This window comes from Zootermopsis nevadensis, unplaced genomic scaffold (assembly GCF_977971745.1).
Source record: "Zootermopsis nevadensis isolate Lab colony 2312 unplaced genomic scaffold, Znev_1.0 Znev_ptg000022l, whole genome shotgun sequence".
NCBI classification, from domain to species: Eukaryota; Metazoa; Arthropoda; class Insecta; order Blattodea; family Termopsidae; genus Zootermopsis; species Zootermopsis nevadensis.
The window spans coordinates 12,890,018-12,907,221 of NW_028259154.1; the positions used below are offsets into that span (position 1 = coordinate 12,890,018).

Below are 17,204 nucleotides of genomic sequence, written 5' to 3' on the forward strand. Positions count from 1 at the left end.
AATTTAGTTTAACATTCCGTTAATTTTCGAAACCTCCTTACCCCACGCCCAAAACCCGTCCCAGCTTTATATACGCTTGCTATAGTTACATACCACTCACATCACTTCCTTGCCCTTCTGCCCCCTCTCTTAGAACCCAATTGCATCGAGTGAGAATTTACAGCTCAAAATAGAAGCAAGAGAACGGTGAGACGAGAGAAATAAATTCTATGTGATAAATTAAACTGAAGGTATTCTAACAGTTGACTGGCGCTGTACAATTTAAACTCATGGAGGTAAATGCATAAGGGGGGATATAATGTTCCAAGACTTCACGAAGAGGATGAAAAATTACAGAAAATATTATGTGCTAGGAAATTTGTAGCATACTTTGGCTTCTTAATGCAAGTTGAGGGTATGAAGAATTATGTGTCAGAATTTCATTACGTCAGCTATGAAACATATGATATCACATCAATTAATTTTCCCATTGAGAGATATGTGAATGATTGTATATATTAATCTGATGATGACTGTCTTTTGGAATGTTGTTGCGTCTTGTAGCTGGTTGTACTAGACTACACGGAGCAAAATCCTAGAACAGAATAATTTTCATGCTTGCAGCCGTAAGAATATGCAATTCCATGTAAGTATTTCTATAACTCCATGCGATATCTTTAGTATAAAAAGTATGAGATGAAAATACCGAATAAAGGAATTAACACAGTAATATTGCATAATAAAACAATGTGTCCGATATAGAAGTAGACAGAACCAGCCTCCGAAACGTCGTGGGATTTAAAGAAAAGACGATGGAAAAATTCTTGATAATGAATAATTTTAAGTGTAAACTATCGTCGTCAGAACCCTTTAGGACGATAATGAACCTTCAGGTTCATTAAAAGAGGGTAATTTGTTTACCAGATGAGCGACTGTTAGCTTTTGAAAAGGAATCTGTTTTATGGAGTTAGTTTCTTTTAAGGATTAAATTATTAATAAGTAGTACTTTAATAATTGTGTTTTACCACCTTTATAACCATATCAGAAAAAATCCGAAAATGTTACTACAGAATATCCTCTTTAAAACTAGTGACGAATCGAGAGTAAAATATACACAAACAAGAAGTGAGATGGAATGCATATTGTGAATCAGCTACACAAATTACGTTAATTATACTTTGATGGACAAAGAAAATGCAAAAGAATGAAACCGGTGAGAGGGGCTGAAGGAAGCAAGGAAAGGCGAGGAGAAGGAGTGGAATGTATTTCTCCTTCCTTTGGAGGAAAAAGACATTTCCATATTATTAAAATCAGGGGTATACCAACTAATCTTGTAGAATTCCTTTCTTGTGCTATTTGCAATAACTAAGCGGCGTTTATAGAATAAAAAAGATAACAAGTTTTAACTGTAAATGTTTCATTCATACACTCGTATTATACAATTGCGTAATTTGAGGTTCTTGTGTAAGAAGGATGTGGACTCAAAAATAAGAGGAAAATATGTGAAATTAAGTGTCATTATAATCATCATTAGACCGTAAAAAAGCAGTGATTTGTTGGACAATAGCGACATCACTTGTCCAGCTGTCTCTTATTCTATCACCCTTCGTTTCATGTTCTAGTCTGGCTCTTTTTGTCATTAAACCGAAATGCTTGTCTCTGCCTCTTATATAAAAAATTGTTGATTGTGATTGAACTTCGATTCATGTAAAATGTCGTGTTTCTTTTTCTCTGTAGCAACGTGCGTTTTAGTGTATAAACGCTTTTGTGAATTTATCTGTGCAGCCACCTCTCTGAGTATATTTTTGCACTAATTTTATAAGTTTCACTTCAATAGAGGATTAAACTTTAAAATAAAATGTTCATTAGAATCACATTTAAGACTCCAGTAAATGTAGAATTCCCACTGTACTCAGATTGAAAACAAAAGTAAGAGAGAAGTTTTATGTTAACAGTTGATATTTCAGCAGACGCATGCGCTGAAGAATATTAACTATTCTTTAATTAAAACATAATGTGATGTTTCTGTAAACACGACAAACTACGTATGTTGCACTAAAACACATTTAACAGCATAATTTGCTGTGTGTAACTAAGAATGATTTAACATGGCATATGAAATGTTAAAATGAAGATTCACTTAGGCTAATTAAAAAAACTTTCTTAAATATTATTAATTATTTGTATAAGAAGTAAATCAGTCAGTTCTTCGTCAGCCCGTATCAAGATTTAAAAGTAAATTAATATTATACTATTATTACAGTTTTACCGCGAAAAGGATAGTTACAAAAGCTGTGGGAAAAATTTAATCTATTAACATCAAAGGCATTCTGGCATAGAGTAGTGTGTTTTTCAGATCCAAAATATCTCACCTTATAACTCTAATAATTAAATTAAATACATATATTGAGAGCGTGACAACAGAAATAAACAGACAACACGTAAATAATGTTCAAACGTACAAAATAAAACGTGGATAATCTTTACAAAAGAATACAAGACATGATTACAACTGAGCTGCGGGCTTAATGAATTAGGCACGGTTCCAAAGAGGAAAACGTTTATTCTCTTTGCCTCTAGATGTCGACTTTGCGGTCAACTTAGCCTTCTGTCCAAAGAACACAACACGTCCTTTCCTAGGTAAGGGTTTGATTTTGAGAGACGAGAATAAGAATATATGGAGCCTTTGTTCTCTTAGATGTCTTGGTAGCGTTTCGTAAGCCCGGTTTCAACGTAGCAATTAAGTCTATGCCTGAAAAAAATATAAATTAATATCACTGTTTCATAATATGATGACACCCCTAAAATATGTTTTTCCTTCTATAGTATTTCTCATTTATTATATTTATAAGTTTTCCCTCAATTCTGAAATTCTTTAATCCTCTTGTTATATGGGAATTCCTCGTGTCAACTTTCAATCTAAACCTCCCATAATTTCTTCGTTCCCCTCGTCTCACGGAATTCAAATTACTGGAATACACATTTTCAAGTGTCCTCGTGACGTTGTAAATTCGAGGCATCTTCAGCAATGGTAGCTACTGTATAATATATTAGTCGGCATAAATTTGCATGATAAGTACGATATAACCCTTATGCATTGACTAGAGATGTACTTAAAACCACATCTGAAGCTCAAAGGAATACTCTACTAAAACTTAAGTACTATATTTTGGGAAAACCAGTAATCTGCATAAAAATATAGCAAGAAAACTTTCGTTATAACAAATCAAATTTACAATTTGACCAATTCCATGATATGGCATCTTACCTGAAGGAACTGAAGGCTTGTCAAGAAATGCCCTACATTTATGTAATACAAAATTTAATCTCCTTCTACACAAAAAGATTGTAAAAATGTACTCTTTGGAGTACGTGAGTTCTGAAAGTATCCTTATAGCACGATATGGGCTATAATGTTTGCAGATTGCTTCATTAACAAACACGAGTCAAAGGAATCGTTGATATAGATCACTTTTACTCGAAAGGGATGAAAAAGGCAGCAATGGAGTCCAAGGTCGTTGTAAAGATAATGTGACCTGAGGTCATTGCGTAAACCAAAAATGGCCCGGGTTCTTTGTATTACAACAAGATCCCCGGGCCGTTCGGTTTACCTCATTCCGAAGAAAACCATGACAGATAGACATACATGATCAGACTGATCAATGCTCAAGCGAGACCGCAAAAGCGACATAAAATACGCCACCGAACCCTTTACTAAGCTAACTGAAGCAATCTACATGTTCACTCAATCTTTTATCATAGATTCAGTTAAATATCATCCTTCGTCATGCACTTATAGATCGTGAAGGAATCGGCCTGTTCATCTTTAAGGTGGGGCTGCACAAAATGGGTCAACTTTAAACTGGACTGGTGATCGAAATAAGCTCGTTCTAAGGGGCATAAACTTTCCTCCCCACCCAGATGGTTGAAAGAAATATTCTGTTTCCGAAACAAATGTATGAGTGAAACTAAGACGGCATCCGCAATTGTAGTAATTTTATTGTAACAAATTATTTTTACTTAGTATTATTGCAATTCTCGATTTTCTCAGTACGATGTCTTTTACGTAATTATGACTTGATCTTAAATTGTATAATTTCAGAACGCTTTAGTATTCAAAAATACTTTCAAGGTCAAAATAAACCGCCATTACGTCATGGGCACTGCTGATATAACGTGTTTCCACAAGATAAACAAGAAAATATTCTACACTCAGCATAACGAGTACATTGAAACATAGTCATTTAGTAATGTGCGTCATTGCTGCAAATGTCACACCATATGCAAATTTGTAAACACAATTATCAAAAATCTTGACTCTTAAGGACAATTCTTACTTTGGGAAAAGTGTCGAGATGTTCTGTTTGGAACAGTTTAATATTTTTTTCAGTATCAGTTTTTTATTTTGTTTGTTTTTGTGTAATTTTAATTTCGCTGTACATTTCTCTTAGTGTTTTCATGTTCGCAAGCTCTTTGCTGTGGACAGATAATCTAACAATAAATTATTTGATTTTAATTATAATTATTATGATTTATAGTAGTATCATTTTAGTGATTTGTACGGAGGTCAGGGATGTAGGGAAATTTCTGTACAAAGTAAGATGTAAAAGACAGGTCAAAATTAGGAATTTAGAACTGCCACTGGGGTAGATGGCACGAGAACAATACGGAAGAGTTATGTAAATAGTATTAGGGATTAAGGAATAGTCATGTAGAGTAGCATTAGTGAATAGTTGTAGTAAGCAGTAGTGCGAATAGTGCTACGTATGTAAGGACTGTGGCCGTGAAAACCTCGTGTTAGGCGGCCACAGATCTCTGTATATAGTCTAAACCAAATATATTATATTATATATTGTAAATTTCCTCAGTTATTGTTACTCATTGGCTTAAATATTTAAGGACACAGGACTATAACAACAAATACATCTGTAAATTTTTTAACATTTTACTCTTGTTGCTCATCATTATTGTTACCGTTCCGCTACAAAACGCCCCCTATAACTGCAGGTAGGACAACAAGCCTAATGTTAGAGGATTCACCCCGCATCCATGAACACAAAATGTTTCTGATAATTCTCATCTCTGTGATGAAGAAAGCGGAGAGTCAATTACAAAGGATTTTCTCTCGAGTCGCTGGGGAGGTGTGCAAGAGTTTGTAACCCTTGATTAAGACATCCTGCCTCCTTCGTTGCTGCAGCATTTGGTCGGTGGTAGCTACGCGTGCATAATCTATGTGTTGGATGTTGTTAAATAAATTTCTATGGTACAGAAACGGACGAAGGGGTTCAAAATGAGATGGAAGCAAGGGTAAGCTTCTGTACGTAATACGGAAACTTTAAATTTAACAATATGTATCATGCCTCTTGTACAGAAAAACAAGATGACTTTAAAATATGTGTGTACAGCCAAAGACAAAATTTTTCTAGCAAGTAAAAATAAATACAGGGATTTTCAAATTAATATGTCAGAATGCTCTTCAAATCGAAGGTGTTCAATTAATGTCTGTATGAAATTCTTATATCAATGAATTTAATTTCCATTGTAAAATAAAGAAACTACATTTTAAACCTTGTTTACTGGCTAAAGTCATTTAAGAAACTTTCGTAAATTTACGCCATTATTAAAGTAGTCTAATAGAATAAATTACGTATTTTTCCTTTAGCCTAAACATCAAAAAATGATGGAGTGTGGGGGAGTTGTAAATTTCCAAATATTAACCTCAGCATAAAAAGTAGGGGAAGAGTCAACTTTATTGTTCGGTCGTTTTCATTTTTGTAGAATATTTATTTGGTAGAAAGTTCAGTCGATTCCAGAGCCGGTTTGGATGTCTTGGCAAAGAGCAACTTGTAGACCCCCACCTAGAATCAAAGCGGTTATACTAATGTAGACTTAATTAATATTTATATATTCGACCACAATCTATCATAGTAAATAAGTAGGTACATTATACTCGATGGTACACTAAACATTATGTGGAATGAGTGGCTGTAGCATATTTCAGAGCACTGTACCAGCATTTACATCGAGGGAGAGGAAAAATTTGAGCAGTTTTAGAATATTTGATCAGTGTTCCGAGATTCGAAAATGGTACCTCCTCTCCCCGAGTACAAAGCAGTAGTGAGTGAACACTGTACATGATTCACGTCTATAGTACGTCCTCCACTTCACTGGTGTTTCACTGCAGCCTCCACATCATTACTTTAGAAAGAGTTTACTGAAGTGTCTTCAGTTTCATAAGTACAACACATTCAATTTCAAGTAAGTAAATGAATCTTTGTCTACTTCCCCCCTTACAAACACCTTGCCTTCCAATTATAAAGAAACTCTTGTATTATGACATAAAATAATTCTTCTATGTTTTCTTTATTCCTTTACGTTTTGCTGATTACAAACAAAAATTTCCCTATCTATTGTGTGGATTCTGAAGTCTGTACCTTATTATACCGAAAGAGATCTTTCAATAACCGAAAGGAAATATGGCATTTTAGTCTATTTTCGTTATTTTAATGTACGTCCAATATATCTATTTACATGGAAATCAGCTTCTTATTTTTTGCCTAGTTAAGTATGTTCAGAAGACAAGACCCGCATAAAAAATCAAGTGGTTTTGAAAGAAGATGAAAGCAAATCTGATTCGTTTAAAGTTTACGAACAGTCAATTGAAATTCTTTGCGAACTATGATTTTGCCTTTTGTATTTTGTGAGTGTTAAATTAGATCTTTTACATAAAAGGGAAAGAAACCAAATTTAGTGTTTCATAACAGATTGCTGATGAGAATATTTACACCTAAGAAGATTAAGTGTCAGTACGCTAGATAAAACTTTAAGATGGAAAGCTTATTCATTTGTATTATCATAAAATATGATTAGGGTAATCAAATTAAGAAGGGTGATATTGGCGGGGCATATAAGAAGCGGGGGGGGGGGGGGTGTTCAAAAATGCATATATCCAAAAATGTGAAGGAACGAAGCATCTTGCTGAACCTGGGCTTAAATTATAAGAAAAACATAAAAATTGAAATTCAAGAAACAGGATGATATGTTGTGAATTTAACCCATTTGAACAGGAAGATTAGTGGTGGCGTTTATTATCACCGTAATTAAATTTTAGGCTCATGAAAGGCAGTGAATATTTTGACTAGCCGAGCGATTACTTGCTTCTCAAGAAATCTGCTCCATTGAGTTATTTTTATTATAATTGTACGAGAGAATCCTGAAAGTGCACCTCATGTGGAGAGAGGGTAAATAATCACTGGGCCTCCAAGTTTTGCTTTTACTGAGCTGGCTGGTTTCCACTAGGTTCCGCCTGTTGTATGTTCAAAGGTAGTACAGGTTCAGCCAACGTCACCAATACGTCACATTGCCTTCATCATTCACTGGTCGTTATATATAAAACAACTGACGACAATGGGGGAGGATATTTGGTTTTCTCCCAAAAATTAGCAGAAGACTTGTACAAAATGTACGAGCAATGCTAAGGTCTGTTTTCTTTCAATGTGTCTCTGAACTCCTATGACAATTATTGATTTATTACTACTGCAATGCATGTCGAATATTATCCACTGAATGAGGTGACTATAAATTAGCACAAAATATTCCGAAACGGGAGTCACTTTCGGCTTAGAATCTAACACCGGAATCTTTTGAACACTTGTGAACATCGCAGTGCAATAGAATAGACTTCTTCTTGAGTAGTAGCCAGTCACCCCACCAATTATTAAGTCAATTAGTAAATAAGAAAATTAATCAATTAGTCACTTTAAAATCTGTCAACAGTACATAACTACACAATCAGATTACCAAGCACCCAATCAGTCAAACATTCAGGCGGCAAATCAAACAATACGTCAATCAGAAAGCCATTTACTTAGCCAAGAAGTGAGTTCATTGGTCAGTCAATTACATTAATTAGTCATCCAGTCATTCTTTTGCTACTACACACAGTACATCATGCGTTTATTCATTTTCACTGAGGCAGATTTCTTGCAGAAACTTATTAAAAGATGCCATTACCGTATAACCCCTTTATTTGTTTCACCTTTTACTTAGTGATGCTGACCGTGTCTCAGATCATATAGCGTTCAATTATAGAATAATAAACGGTGAGCTAGAAATAATTGTGCTCTAATTAAAGTTATTATTCCTGTGTTTGTATGTAGAGACAGCGGAGGACTATGAGACACCCCAGACAGTACAGGCAGTTTGATGGCCTGAACCATAGATCTCCCGAATACGACGTAGGAATTATATCCAGTCGGCCACAATATTCGCTATTTGATTCTTTAAAGTGATATAGAAATATTCAATTAAATTTCTAAACTTCTCTCTGCAAATTCCAATGTTGCTTGATTGAGCAGAACGAGAAGACGTGAAGCTGTATCTAAATAACTTTCACATTATCTCCTGAAGAGGGGTAAAAATTAAATATATTAAAGTTAGAACCCTTGGGAATGAACTTCTATAATACGTATTATTAATAAGGGATCAAAATTCAACCCCCCTATTGGAGTGCAATGAAAAAAAAATGGATTCCATTACAAGACCCTAACAACCATAAGCCACGATGTTAAATCTTGTCAGGAATGAAGAATAATTCGTTTTGCCACAGCAAGAACTGCGTACGTCTACATTAATTAACTTACAGAAGGTCTATTCCTTATTTTGTTTCATTTAATACTGGCTCAGGTTATTCAATATAATTAAAGTAAATTTAGATGAAAAGTTATAGTAGGAGTGAAATGTAACTTTTAATTGCGTACGGTAATTATTATTTGTTGTTTAAATTTTTAGAGAGGCGTTAGTCTGATTCATTGCGTAAAATGAGACGACTTTTTATTACATGAAAATGAAGTGAAGAGTACGAATTTGGGGTAGGGTGTAGTTGATATGAAGAGGGTAAGTGAGGTAAACAGGGGGTTGTTAATAGCAGGGAAGGGGCTGGAAATATACATATGATTTTTTATCTGTCAAAGATAGGGACATGCGTAAAAGTAAACGAGGGATATCTGAATTAGAATGATTCACCACTGTTTGTTTTATAATATTTAGTTACCCTAGTGGAAATTCGTACGAAGTGCATTCATAACCAATCAGACTTTGAATTAATAAGGTACAGTGTATGAAGGCAAAAAATACTAACCTCCTCTCCATTACAAAGATTGCTGATAATTGAAAAGGAGTTTGGGAGAGAGACGCGTTCTGTTCATACGGAATGCAGTCAATCGAATTCCACAGATGGCTGCCACAGGCACTTAATTTAATTAAAACTCATTACGAATATACTGTTAACATGATAAAACTTAATAAGTCACATTTCTCAGCTGGAGGAGGCGATGTTTCAGTGTACCACTTGAATTCATTAATTGATTCCTGATGTATTTAATAGCGCTTTTCTAAATATATATTACATAACATCGAATGTTAGGATGTTCATAAATAGTTAAATAAAAGGGATGTTAAAGTAAGTGAGAGTGGTTTAATTTAAGGTACCATCTCACTATTTGTAATCAAATGCTGAGCAAAAGTAAGGAACAATTTTATCAAAGACATTGATTCTTCTGTCAATAATCTGTAAAGACCTTCAAATATTTCGCGATTTGTTAAGAAAGACAGAGACACATATACACACGGATTTACAAAGACATATTAAGCCTACGTCGTATGTAAAAACATAAAGAAACGTGAGGATAAGATTTTGTAGAGAAATAATTCAGATGTTGAATTTAATAACTAATAACATTCTTAATTAACCAAAAAATAAATAAAGTGGATTTCTGGAACTCTTGCTACCATTCAGTTCAGGATGTTTTATTTTCCCATCTCCTATTTAAATTTTTCAAATATCAAAGTATACAAAACTATAATTATACCATTTCTTATTTGTATGGGTATGAAACATGATATCTCGCATATCTGAGGAAATATAAATGATTGAGGGTGTTTAAAAACAAAGTGCTGGGGAGAATATTTATACCTGACAACTGGGATAAGGTTACAGTAATCTGAAGAACACTTAACAATGGCTAAAATTTTGCATTTCTCGTCAGATATTATTGAGACAATTAAATTAAATATATATGAGATGTTGTGCATAAAGCACGCATGGGGATAAAATAAATGCGTAACAAATTTAGTCGGAAAACCTGAAGGGGAAGACCTAAGCATTAATGAAAATAAATTTGCTCAATCTGACTTAGATGGTAAAATATTGTAAATACTAACAGACCGCCGAGGTCCATAAAAGACGGGGAATGTCTTGGCAACTTGAGCGAGTACGGACTTTGTGGAAGTCAGTGAAAACGTGTAAATTTTATACTAAGATACAATAATAAAATTATACAGCCACAATAGGCAAAATTAGCTACGCTGTTGAAACGCCTCTAAACCCATTACTGACCTACCAACTACGATACACAGTTTAGGAACACGTGCTGTTAAATTGCTGTACAGAAAGGATTAAGAAGCGAAATTTATTCCACTTCAGTTCTAGGCTTATTAAATATTATTTATTGATTCAGAAGGTACTTAATGACACGGCATTGATCGTATGCCTACAGCGTCGCATCGTACGAGATAATTAAGAGTGGCAAGTAAATAAAGATTTCGAAGAAAATTATAGGAGAATTTAACTACGTTGCAACAACGAGATTATAATTCTGCGCCATATGAATGTTACTGTAGAGTTAAGTCAGTAAACCGTCCTGTTAATTTACGTACTTTAATGTTTGTTTATGTGCCTCACGAAGAGGTGCATTACAGACATTACTTGCAGTTATAAATTTCAAATCTGTGCGTGTTTACAGGGCATCATGCTTATATATGTTTCTCCTCGATCAATGGAGGTGAATATAAACCGACTATCCTAATCGGGATTTCGTGATTTTCTTCAGGACTTAAAGTCAAATACCAGCACAGTAACTTAAATTAGGCCACTATTGCTTAAGTCCATAACTCAAATTTATTACTAAGTCTATTACTGGATATTATGTAGTGTGAGTTATTGACATCGTAGCGAAATACATCATAAATAAGCTTAGCAGGCTAATTATTCCTTAAGCTATGAAAAATTATTTTATATAATAAAATTATAGCGTCGCTTGGTTATACACTCTATGACCTTAAGTTATATTTAGACCACGTGACGCACAGACATGAATGTCCAGCATCAACTATGTACGTCTATTTTACATCTGCCGTCGTTGTATAATTCAGTCGTTCAATATTAGCTTGACCAAAACCTTTGTTTCCATCGAAATGTAAAAATCAACAGCTCTTCCTTTTAAATCCATGTTTTGGAAAATGTACAGCGTAAATAACACAATTATGTTGGTTCCTATTGATTTTCAAACGGCGAAACAGCTCACTTCAAATCTACTAAACTGAAAAATTACTATGACACTGTACATTCTCAAATGGTTTTCAGAATGTGCACACTGTATCAGCTGCCTAGAATTAGTTAACAACATTGGGTTTTATTGTGAAAGGATTTGTAAAGTTGACTCTCTTTCATTATTTGTGCATGCAGATGGCAGCATTAATTATTTTTATTTCCAGAAGTTAAGACCACGCACACATATATTTCTTCAAACTAAAAATCCAGATAAGATAATTCTAATTCATTATCCTTTGCTTCAGTCTTCATCTAAAATTTATAATTAATCCAATTATATTAATTTAAATGCAGAATAATTGAAAATACCAAGCTATATGACAGATTGTCAAGTTTAAATATAGTCTTTTACATGTTAAAGAATATATAATCTCTAATAACATATACACATATCTTCCAATAAGAAAAAGTGGTATAGGACGACCTCGAAGTAATTAAAATAGCAAGTTTAAGTTCTAAAACTTGAAACGGTCTCAAGGTCCTTCTAGGCAAAAATGAAAAGAATAAAAACAACACACAGTTTAACATTCCAAGAACAATAACTTCAAGTTTTTATTTGCCTAGTAGAAATGAAGAAATATATTAACCCTTCATTCAGAATAGCAATTTTCTGGGAAGGAATTCAGATCCGAAATCTATGAAACACGCATACAAAAGTTAAGCTGTAACAACATCCTGTCTCTCTAGGTGCTGTCCTAAGAAAAATTTCGAATTTATAATAATATTGCAAGAATGAAAGCCAGTGTGTATGTGTGAGCTCAATGGGGATATGCAAATTCAAGACTCCAAAATCTCTTAGAAATACGTTCACGAATTGGGTCTCCAAGAAACAAACATAAAATAGATTTCTTATATACGGGCATAAATTGCACACAGAATTTATGAAATTCAATCAATTTATGCTTTAACGTTAATAAAATACAGTGTCACTTAGATCTGAAAAAAACATTTTATAAGTGGTATTTTAAAATGTAGGCATTTAATTTATTTTCCCCTTTTATTGTGTTAATTGAATCAGTTGCGTAAAACCGTACATCGTTTTCTGTCCGTTCGGAGTTTCTCTGTTCAGCATGTACGTTTAGACAGAGCCATGGCTACTGAAAATAATATATGCTATAGAGAAAAGGGAGAAGAATGAATAAACTAAGACCGAGATCCACAAAGGTCTTCCTCTCACCCACAAAGACAGAATTTTTGGAAGAAAATAAATACGAACCAAAGAAAGAGGAAGAAAAAAGATTTCGATAGTCAATTTTGTTGTTTGCCAAAAGAAAGGAAGCACGAACTTCTTGTTCTATCTTTCTCTTACCGGTTCGATGTCACTGGAATTTGGCACCTTCTACATCTTTCCGATGTAAAAAGTTTTGCTTTTGAAGACACAGAAAGGGCTGGAAAAATATGAGTCCCATTTCACCATTAAATGTATTAAGCATTAAGTTTTCCAAGTTTGAAATCGATCAAACGCAGTCACAGAAATTATCATTTCCTTATTATTCTGATCGTAAGTTATAACACCTTAATTATTCAACATTTCTAAATAGCTGCAAAGCAATTTACCCAAGAAAAACAAAGTAAACATACTTATTCTAGCTCTTAAATCGCTAACACACTTAGCTCCCACAGAGGATCGGTATGAATTGATTCGTGACTAAGAAACATGGCCTCACGATCAAGCAAAGACATTCAATGTTATGATTGTCATTCCGTTGTATAATCACAATTTGTTTGAAACCTCAGACACGCTGCGAATATGACAGACATGGCATTAATTCTGCAAGGAATTCCGGTACGTTTTTCAAAAGTAGCATACAAATTAAACGGTTAAAACTCAAGCTGATATTAATATCAATATCAGCCAAGCACAAAGTCAGTCAACTACGTACATTTTCAGAGCGATGGTTTGGACTCAGAGCTTGATTGACTAATTGTCTCTCAGCAGAAACAGATGGTTCAACATTGCTATTATTAAAGCAGATTATCTGAAAATATTATCAGTAAATTCCACCAAATTTCGATCATCACAACTACGTTTCTTAAAATCCATTTTACTAACATCCTCCAATTTCTTTCTTGATCATCTACGTGACCGTTATAGCAACCATACGACAAGAATTCATTACATTTCTCACAAAACCATTTTAGTCAGATCAATTTAATTTAAATTTGTTCAACCTTTCTCCAGCCGTGTCATGTGTACGAAGAATGTAAAATTATTAGCAGAACTGCGCAAGGTTGCGTATCGTGTTCAGCGTTAGATAGAAGGATGATTGTGAATAAATAATTCGACAGGACGTACAAGAAATAGATTGTATCCTATGTCAAGATATTATTTCAGAAATTTCTTAGATGTACCGAGCAAAATTACGAGAAAAATCAGTGTGACTGTTTTCCGGCCTGAGACCGTACAGAAAACATTTTTATACATAACAAGTGTGCTAGCCTCTCGACCTTGAACTTTGGAAGAGAACCCGTTCTTTTGTTTGCTCGGTTTGTCCTTAGACTAACGCAATAATTTTACAGTATTATTGCATATTAACATGAGTCACGTTTGAAGAAGTTAATATAGCATTAGTCTCGCATGAGAAAAATTTCTTTTTCTGTTTAGGGCTTAGGTTAAAAATGTTTACGTTCATGACAAGTTAATTAACCTGAAAATAAACCATCAGTTCATAGGACTATATCCTGTTTCTGCCTTATAAATACAGATAAATGTTTGCATTTTACCTTAGTCTCAAAATCTTGTTTTACAAGTTAACATATTGTATTTTTAAATTGATTCCAATTACAAATTATATATATATTCTGATTTATAAACGAGTGTGATTAAACTGAAAAGAAATGTATTTTCTGATGCAGACACCAAATTTAAAGTGTTTTATAATTATATTGATATTTTTAATTTCATATAGCCTTAGCAAACCAGGAACAAGAATAATTTTATTTTCCAACGTAACGCAATCAGACACGTTTAACAATTACACAAATCATAGCACAGTTAACATATCAAACCCAGTTTTATCAGACATATCAGTTGTACGCCATTTATTTTCGAATAATGAAAGATCAAGCAAGAAAGGAGATAATATTCCAAATAAAAAAGATATGTCGAAAGATACGATGTTGGAAGAAGCAAATGAAAAATTTAAACAAAGTCAAACAAATCGGGAATTGGAAACGCAAACATTCCTAGAAAATAGCGGAAGAAATTACAATGGAGAAGATTATTCAGAAATTTCTATGTATTTGACAAATAACGATGCACACATCACTGGAAAAGGAGAAGCGAGGAATCTAGAAGCTTCATCAATAGAAAGAAATGAAACGGAGCCTTCATCGAGTATTAAAGAAGACAATTCACATCCTGAATCAGCATTATCAGGATTTTATACCCAGTGTTTGCTACATTTATCTTTTCCGTGTATTCAAAGAAAGATGTTAGTTTATGTAGACAGGCTTAATAGAATGAAATATTTCGGTATATTTGGTGATTATTTGTCGGTGTTGCGTATTACAGAAACCTCAAGAAGACCTCTTATGACTGAGGAAAATCTTAATGCACCAAAAATGAATACTGGTGATTCAATAAAGATGTTAGATTCTCTTCTGGATTATTCAATTAAACGTTTACTTTACGACCATGCCGTCAGTTTGAAGATACCATCTTGGTTTACAGTAAGTGCGGTAGTAAATCAACAGACATCACCGCAAGGCAGAGTAATCAAGTTTAGGCTATCACCGACAGACATAGAGGAAGGTAAGAGAATTTCCATGTAAATATAGAGGCTTTTGTGTATAATAGTAGCCGTAAACAAATTTCATGCTTCTAAGTCACAGAAAAATCTTTTTACTTTGCGACACGCACAGCGGAATCCAGTCGACTGAAGACAGCTCAGAACAAGCAGCACAGCAAATATATTAATGCTGTACTCATGACTTAAGAGTCCCGTGATAAGGGAGTATAAATTTCTTCCGTGGCCTTGAATCAAGTGACGGTTATTGTATATAGGTATTTTCATAACGGTGTAAGAATTCATAAATGGACTTTATTAAGTTCACACAGTACGCAATCCTTAATCAACAATAAGCATTCTCAGTTGATACAGAGTATTATCACTGATTACCGCGCTGTGGCGGGTAGCATTCCGCTTCGATTTAGGATGCCTTGAGTTCGAACTCTGATTTTCAGCTTGAATACTTTGACTACAATTCTATTATCTGTTCTGGGGATCAAACTAAATCCACAAATATATTATTTTATCAAAAAGTCAAGTTATTGAAGTTGAGGCACGCAATACATGTAGGTAGAAATTGGCTTCTTTAAGTATATATATATATATATATATATATATATATATATATATTTATATAAATTTTATTTTATATCCTTCTTCCTACATGTTGAGCTTGGATGTATGTTTACGTTGTTCTATACAAACGGATGTTTTACGATAGACTGGCAAATGGTACAAAGGGGGTATCAGATATCTACAAATCGCCAGTTAATTCTGAATCGACATAAATCACAAGGCTTAAAAGCGATAGGCTAAGCACAAGAAACTTCATGAATATTATTTGAAAGAGTCACAGCTGAATAGTTAGTTGTTCTTAAGGAGCACGTGTCTTATTCGTGTAAGTACTGAAATAAATTTTCTTTTTCCAAAGATGTCGTGCGTGACAGACATTTCATTTTTTTTCTCGGTTTCACCCAACGCTTCGTATTGTAGGGAGGAACAAATTTATTGATTGGCTGTGAATTAATTACAGAAAGAGAATGGTAGTCGGTTGTTGACACACTGCGTTATTCACCACGTTCAGTCCATACCGACACGTAAGAAGGGTCTACGTCGCATATCTTCACATGCATTATTTCCACACACAATGTATGTAGCTTTAGGAGTTGACCTTACTGAGCACTGTTTAACCTATTATGTGCGTTGTGGAGTTTTATATTGAAACATCATGATTGTGCTTTGAAATTTTCTATAACACGAAATGATTGCAGTAAAGTTCTGTAGATGTAATTAATAATAAAACATACTGTGGTGTAGTATTTATCAAAAAGTGACTCACGATGTACTTGTGTAGTATGGAATTTTTAAATCAATCTTTTTTACAAATTTAATGTGATACAATCTACTATGAGAGCAGTGAAATTTTTAAAAATAATATTAAATATTTGATCAAAATAGCATCACGAACAGAGTCTCCGAGTATATTAGTCAGTATGTGTACATATATATATATATATATATATATATACATATATATATACATAGCAGTAGCTTAACAAGCAATTCGTGATATACGATTACCACACGACAGAACGAATGTACTATGCTAGAACTGTTAAAACACGTCTATAATCACGAATTCGTAAAAGAAGTACAATCAAATGAATTACGAACGATCCTGGTCACTGAACAACTCGTTTTCCGTTGTGGCGAATATAGCTTTCGACGTAAAACAGAAGTTAGCACTCCCGTTGTAGGTCTATGTAAATTTAAAAAGAGGTTTAATAATTAGCAACTACGCTCTGCTGCTGACTTAATATCAGTCAATACATAGTTCATGTAATCCGGGTTCGAACCGAAAGTACGTACACACACACACACACAAAAGTGTTGACATACAAATGCCGAAATGAAGGAAACATTGCGTGATAAAACATTAAATATTTCTATTTATAAGCACAATATAACACAACGTTGAGTTTTGTAATGTTATTATTCATATTCTTGCATCATTTAAATACGATAATTTATGATACTTGAGCTTTAAGGTTGGTAAATTGACTTACCACATTTTGATTAACATTTAATAAAAAAACATTATAAAT

At 33.7% G+C, this 17,204-nt stretch overlaps 1 long non-coding RNA gene across 5 annotated transcripts in view; it reads right to left on the reverse strand.

The window, feature by feature from the left end:
* Positions 1–17,204, reverse strand: part of LOC110835910 (uncharacterized) — a 99,357-nt gene that overhangs the window by 26,083 nt on the left and 56,070 nt on the right. The window contains exons 3-4 of one of the 5 annotated variants that reach the window (XR_015536469.1): positions 5,698–5,837; positions 2,188–2,731 (exon numbers count right to left, since the gene is read on the reverse strand). The exons of 2 other annotated variants lie outside the window; for them this stretch is intronic. This is a non-coding gene — a long non-coding RNA (uncharacterized LOC110835910). Of the gene's footprint in view, positions 1–2,187; positions 2,732–5,651; positions 5,838–17,204 lie in introns of those variants that run through there. 2 more of the 5 variants (XR_015536470.1, XR_015536467.1) reach the window with 2 other exon arrangements.